The sequence below is a fragment of the Melampsora larici-populina genome (assembly GCF_000204055.1).
Source record: "Melampsora larici-populina 98AG31 unplaced genomic scaffold MELLAscaffold_4, whole genome shotgun sequence".
Lineage (NCBI taxonomy): Eukaryota > Fungi > Basidiomycota > Pucciniomycetes > Pucciniales > Melampsoraceae > Melampsora > Melampsora laricis-populina.
The window spans coordinates 704,897-712,702 of NW_006768768.1; positions in this window are offsets into that span (position 1 = coordinate 704,897).

Here is a 7,806-nt window from a genome sequence, read left to right on the forward strand (position 1 = left end):
GAAGACCCTATCCTACGAGGTATCGTCCGCTACCTGCGAAAGGACGCCCACTTGTATGGCCGACGCTGGGCTGCCGATGAGGCAAAACAGGTGAACTTGTCACTCAAAGAGAATGTATTCTCTGAATTAAAGGTATGGTTTTGTTTGTCTGATACCGTTTTGATTATGAGTTTAACTGATTTTGTTTTTTAAAACTTCTAGGCTCTCAAGTCAAAGTTCAACCTGGTTCACGATGGCTGGACCACAAAAGGAAACCGCCACGCATTCATTGGGGCAGCCGTTACATTCATAGATGACGACTGGAACTACCGAGTCCGTCACCTTGCCCTCAAGTTGATAATATGGCATCACCACGGGCCTTGGCTTGCAGAGCCTGTGGTCAACATTTTGGTTAAGCATGGTCTTTTCGAAAAGATTAGTATAGTTCCTAATCATCTTTTCTCTTTTCTAAGTTTCTTTTAATATTTTTTTCGAATTGTACTAATACCTTCTATTTATTGTATTACTTGCTTAGTCAGACGACCGATTCTGGGTCTAATAACAAGACTATGGCACAAGAGATGCACAAACAGTTCTTGGGTAAAGATAATCCCTCTTACACTTGGAACCCGAACTGCATGCATGTATTCTGTTTTTGCCACAAGATAGCCTTGATCGTCAACGCAGGCTTGGCAGCCTTGGGTGTTAAAGCCCCTCCGCCTATGAAGGCAAAGCAATCCGATCGAGGTAATTTCCCCCTTTTTGAAACTATCGCCGAGGAAGACGAGGAGGAACTCCAAGCAGCACCATCAAACGATCCGAAACAATCTTTCCAAACCGATCCAGAACTTGAAGATCAGGACATCGAGCACGACCTACAAGATCTCAAAACACAACCTGAGGCTGTAATACCTGAACTTGATGACGAGGGCGTGTGGGACTTGGCTGATGCTGAAGACGAGGCGTGTCCAGCGCTCAGGATCGAAGAGAATGAGGCACAACCAACCCATCGCCGGGAAGCAAACCACGTGGACTTTATTTTGTGCAAGGTAAGCATGTGTTCCCAATCCTATCACCTTGTGACAGTGTACATTTTGATTGATTTTGCACTTGACAGGTGGACTTCATTGTGCGTCGAATTACTCGATCTGCGGCCTGGCGCAAAGAATTCGAAAGGGTAAGTGAGCAGAAGGGCTTCAGTGGCTCGCTCATAGCGGGCTATGGGATCAGATGGAACATTAAATATGTTAGCCGTCACAAAGCATGGCTTGCCCGAGATGTAAGTAAACTTTATCTCCTTTTATATTCTCAAATCCACATAGACTGACCCTAATATAATATTTCGTTATCTTAAGGTCATTGATCAACTATGCCGAGATGACTTGAATCGAGTTCACACTAAGAATCTGCCACCTCGTAAGAGTGGAAAGCCTTATGGCTATTTCCACGAATTGGAAATGACGACCACTGAGTGGGCTCAAGTACGGAAGATCAACAACGAGCTTGAGGTAAGTGTCTTTCTTTATTACTTTCCATTTTTCTCTCATCTAGGATTGCTTCACACATCAATCTGACAAGTTTCGGTTTTCTGAAGCCTTTCTTGAAGATGACCCTTGCTATGGAAGGTGACGGTCCAACAGGGTGCATGGTCATTCCAAAATACGTTGAGCTGCGCAATACGCTCGAAAAGAAGATCCAGCCGCTCAGCACAACCGATGGCATTTATCCGATGCTTGCGAAGATGAAAGAAAAAACCGTCGAATATCTCAACGAAGCCCTTCAGTGCGAGACCCTGGTCATGGCGACAATCCTCCATCCTTTTTTCCGACTCAAATTCTTCGTTAAATGGTTTGGTGCCGAATCTGCTGTGACTATGAAAGCTGAAGCAACCTTCCGACGTCTACATCGGGAGTACGAGATCTCAGCACCTGCTAAGAAGAAACCGACTGCTTCGCAACAAGCCAAATCCTCAAAGACTCCTGCGACTTCCTCCCCCAAGCCAGATATTTTTCTTAGTGACTCAGAATCAGAACCCGAGGTTGAAGAGTCTGAAGATATAGCTTTGAAGAATTATTTACGAGGGACTGACAAGATGAAAGCCGAAGAATATGATGTCCAAGATTGCAAAGCAAGTTTGGAATGGTGGAAGGTGCGGTTTTTCTGGTTTTCTCACTTGAATCATTTCACTTTACTATTTCTTTCTGTGACTAATGAAATTTTGTTCAACGTAGGTACATGAAAGGGGCTATCGAGTGATTGCGCGCATGGCTAGGGACTACTTGGCATCAACTGGTTCTTCATGCGCCGCCGAGCGCATTTTTTCTTGCGCATCGGATGTGTGCTGTTCAAGTCGAGGTAGCTTGATAGCTCGAACAATCAAGATGCTTGTGTCAAGCAGGTTATGGTTAAGAGAAGGTGTAGACCTTGGAATAGGCTTTGAAGACCTTGTGAAGGTCTTCAAGATGATGGGGATTCCACTGAACTAAATCAATCTCGACCATTTTTCACTTTGGCTTTTTATTTCTCCTTTTACAATTTTGTTCTCTTTCTCTTCATTCTATTTATATATACATTTCTCTACTCTCTTTAACAACTATTTTTGAAGATTGTTTTTCTTTTTGTTCTCCTTTTGATATACAACACGCTACGACTTTTTGCGGTGGAGCTGTAACGGTTAACGCTCAACACAGCGTGCCTCCCAAACGCGCAAACGCAGCTGTTAACGGCTGTAGCGCAGCTCTTAGGAGCTGCGCTACGGGAATTCAATTTTTCGACAGTTTTAAAACAGCTGCGTTAACGTGGTGACGCAGCAAGACCACTTGTAAAACCGCTGCGTCCGCGGCCAACTGTCTCGTAGCGCGTCGCAGCGCAGCTTACCCAGTGTTGCTGGTAGTAGGAGCAAAGACTTCATCATAGTCAATACCCTCGACTTGAGAATAGCCCATGGCTACTAGTTGAGCTTTGAGCTTGAGGATTGTGTTATCAACACGGCGCTTGATTTTGAAAACCCATTTTGAACAGATGATTTTTTGTTTCTGAGGGCGGGGCACAAGCTTCCATGTGTCCATACCAATCAAGGAGGAGAATTCAGCATCTGCCGCTTGAAGCCATCAATCCTTATGTGGTGATCGGAGAAGTTGTTTCCAGGTTTTGGGAGTATCATTCACATCTTCTGTTGATGATGCCAATTTCACAAAGTTGCCCAGACGGTCTGGAGCGGCTTGAATTTGACCTGAACGTCTTGGTGGAGGGGATTGAGGAGGTACCGGACTATCAACATCTTCCGAGGACGCAGGGTTGTTGTTTGTCTGTTTGTCTATAGTTTGAGATATTTCTGACTGAGTACAAGCAGGGGAAGGCTGAGTGCGAGGTTATTTTGTTTTCGGTGGGAGGCGTTCGGGTGGAGTGGAAGATCTCCTACGTGGTACGATACTTGGCGTTCTTGAGCTCTGGAACAGTCAGAGAAAGAGCGAGACGTTCATAGACGGTGTGGAGCTTGTCGATGTGAGAAATGACATTGTCACCATCCATTCGGGTAGTGATGAGACGGTGAAGGAGATGCATGCGGCCTCCAGACGTGGAGTCCTCATGCGCAAGACGTAGTGAACCCCACATCCCTGCTGCATCTCTTTGATGCGGCTTGATGTATTTGAGGTTACCGTCTTCGATAGACCTCGAGATCAAGGTACAGGCTTTGGTGTTGTCGACATCCCAACCTGATGGACGGTCCTTCGCTACGATGGGCTGTAGGACGTACGAGAGCTTGGCATCTTCAAGAGCAAGTTCGATTTTAAACTCCCAATCGAGATAATTGGAGTCGTCACCGGGGGGACGGAGTGGAGTAATCCCAGATAGTTTGATTGTCTTATCTGTACTGTCGGTCATTGTTCCTTCGGACCTTTCCGAAACGAAGGATACAGACGAGAGAAGATTGAAGCAGATGTGCGATGATGATTAGAGTTTTAGAAAGTAGATTCAAGAAGCTAATTGAGTCGTTCGAAGAACTAGGAATTGAGATATGGTTTTAATTCAGTCGGTAGACGCTGGGCTCATAACCTCTTGAGCTCTGGAACAGTCAGAGAAAGAGACAAAGGAAAGGTGTGTAAATTTCACGGACTAAATCAGACAAAAAACAGAGAAACAGAAAACAGAGAGAAATCCTACCTGGAACAGTCAGAGAAAGAGACAAAGGAAAGGTGAAGAAGAAGCACCTTTCCTTGACTGCTCCAGTAGGATTTATATAGTGAAACTTTTACATAACGGTTTTCACATGATGTAATATGTTTGTTGAGCACACACTTAGATTCTACGTATCATGGGTTAGTCTCACAGGACTTTTACATAAAGAATTAAAAGTCATGCAGGACTATCCCAACAGGCGTTGGTAGAGGACGAGGTGGGAGATTGTTTTTAAACATAACAGGAGGAGAATTGGAAGAGACAGAAGGAGGAATGAATGGAGATGGTTTAGAAATTGGAAAGACCCCCTTTTTTGAGGGTGTTACATGAGAAGAATCAGACGGACTCGGAGGTAGGTCTTTGAACATGGAGGGAGAAATTGGTCTACGTGACGGATTGTGAATTGATTCAGATAGTCGTCGATGTCTGAGAGAGGGACGTGAAGAGTTGTTTACTGGTGCTGGATTAGATCCTTGTGTAGGCCAGGGGATTTCAGCATTGTTGTTTTTAGAGAAAGTGGGAAGAGATTTGGATAGAGATGGAAAAATACAGTCGTTAAAGATTACATCACATGTCTTCACAGGTTTAGAGATGCTGATGTCCCAAACGGTATATCCATTTCCGTCAGTGAGGTAAGAGAGAAGTAAAGCTCGTCGACCTTTTGGATCCAACTTTTTACGGTTGGCCTCAGGTATCTTGTAGTACACTTTGCATCCGAAAGGATGAGTTCTCAGAGGATTAATAGGAAGAACTGGGATAAGAGAACAGGGGGAAACAAAACCGGAAGGGGTATAACATGGAATGGAGTTGAAGGAGTGAGCCAGAACTCTTAACACATCAACCCAGAAAGTTTTACCTAAACCTGAACTTGATAGTGAGCATCTGATGTGGTTACAAACTGTTCCGTTTGTTCTTTCCGCTACTCCATTAAGCTCAGGAGAGTGGGGAGGTCCTGGATGATGCTCAATTCCTGCATCACTGAGATATGTGCTGAACTCATTAGATAGATATTCACCGCCATTGTCGGTCCGAATTTTCTTAATGCGAGTAGAGGTACGAAGCTCAAATTTTGCACAAAAGGCTTTAAAGCAAGAAAATGTTTGACTTTTGTATTTCATAGGATAAAAGATAGTAAATTTGGAAAAATCATCGATAAAGGTGACAAAGTACTTAAAGCCCTCCTGTGAGGAAACTTCAAAGCTACAAACATCTGAGTGAATGATTTCTCCTACTGAGGAGGCGCGATAATCATCCCTGGATTTAAAGGAGTGCCTAAACATCTTTGATTCTACACACACATTGCAGCGTTGAATGTCGATTTCATTCATGATTGTAGGGCAAATATCAAAAGATTTGAGGAAGGCCTTAAGCGGTTTCAGACCTATATGACCAAGTTTTTGATGCCAATACAATAGAGATGAATCAGTTTTACTGATAGAGGTTGTGTTTGAATGAGAAGCAACTACCTTTGAGGGAAGTTTGGGAGGGAGGTAGTAGAGATTTCCACTACAATAGCCTCTTCCAACTACAGAATGAGATACATCTGTTACACCAGCATGATAGAAAGTACATGAGTCGTTGGTGAACAGAACCGAAAAACCATCGTCACATAGTGAGGAAGCGGATAAGAGGGGTTCGTGTAGTCCAGGAACTAGGAGTGACTTGTGTTGGTGGCTCATTCCATCCATTGAAAGAGAGGTCATGCCCGAGTGAGTGGCTTTGATGGAGGACACATCTGCCAGTTGAATGGATTTGTTGGTCCGTTCTAAACCAGTAAGGTCATGTTGGTGAGGGGTCATTGTTAACGAGCAACCAGAATCAATGTTCCAGTCGGAGATTGAGGTAGAGTTTGAGGTGATAACTCTAGCAGATTGTGCGACCTCATCGGCGATGTCATAACATTCATCATCACTAAAATCAAGAGTTAAGACTGATGTCTTTCCGGCTTTGGTAGATGGACGAGCAGAGCAATTGGTAGATGGTTGCCGACCTCCTCTGCTAGATGATGAAGCACCTCGAGAAGAGGCAGAAGATGAGTGTTTTTCTTGTTCATTCTGACGCATCCAGCAGTTTTGTACTTTGTGATTTGTTCGTTCACAGTGAGTACAGAACTTAGTGTTTCGCGGCTTCTGGTTTGAATTGGTTGACGAGTTTGCGGGTCGATTCGTTGAGTTAGCACGAGCAGCTATGACTTCAGAGTTAAAAACAAGGTGGGAAGAGTTTTTTCAACAAGTCACTTCGTTCCTGATGGATTTGATGATGGTGGCTGAATCAACAGTTGTACGTTGCATGAGAGGAGTGATCACAGGTAGCCAATCAGGTGGAAGAGACGTCATAATAGAAGTTGAGAAGATTTCATCAACAGTTAGAGGAGCTTCGGTGGTGATTAAAGAGTCGAGCTGTTCGAACGTCTTATGAAGAGTATCAATATGGGCCTCCATGTCATCTCCTTCCATACAAGTTGTGATGAGTTGATGAAGGAGATGCATTTGTCCACCTGAGGTGGAGTCTTTGTGAGCAAGTTGAAGAGATGACCACATCCCAGCTGCATCACAACGGTGTGGCTTGATAAATTTCAGATTACCATCTTCAATGGCTCTCGAAATGAGTGCACATGCTTTCGTGTTGTCTTTGGTCCAGTTTGCAGGTCGTTCCTTAGGATAAATAGCAGTGAGAACATGGGAGAGTTTAACAGCATCAAGTGCTAATTCAACTTTAAACTCCCAGTCGAGGTAGTTTGAGGAAACCCCTGGAGGTTTGAGGAAGGTAATACCGGAAAAACGGATTTCGCCGTTGGAGGGATCGTTGGTGATAGACATAGTAATGAGGTAGAACGCGTTGTATCCTTCGGACCTTTCCGAGTCAAAGGATGGCAATTCACAGCCCCCAACTACTGGTCACTGGCAGGCCAGTGCATCCGATGTCTCCAAAATGTTTTCAACAAAACTTCAATTTGTTTTCAGCATAACATCCATCTGCTATCAAGATGTTTTGGGTCAGTTACCAGCAAAATATGTCATACCACCAAAATTGAGATGATGTCATACAGCATCATAACCCTGTACAAACCTGCTCCTGTATTTCCCCACCAAGAATATATAGTTTATAAACCTTTGTGATGTAAAGTGACTGAGTTATTGAGGTTTGAAAAAAAATCACGGACAAAAAATACTATTTTTGTACTATACCTAAGAATTGATTCTGGAATATCTTCCAGCTTCATCAATACACGTACACAAAAAAATTGACATTCCTCTTGAAAATATGTTTCTCCACATTTTGGTCCCCTAAAGCCTTCCTGTATGGGCAGTATTTCTATATGTAATTGTGGTGTGTACATGTGCAGTCAACAATTTGATTGATTCTTTGATTCTAGACAGAATATGGCAAAGTTTATGGCAGGAATTTTTGTCAAATACCATCTACATGTATATCAATCAAATTCAGAATGATTTTGGCAATATGTTCCCTCAAAATTTTGTCTTGGGGCAAAGAACTTCAGAAAACCAAACTTGCAGACACATTCAGGAATTACATGTAGAAATACTGCCCATACAGGAAGGCTTTAGGGGACAAAAATCGTGGAGAAACATATTTTCAAAAGAGATTATCATTTTTTTTGTATGTATATACATAAATCTGGAAGAT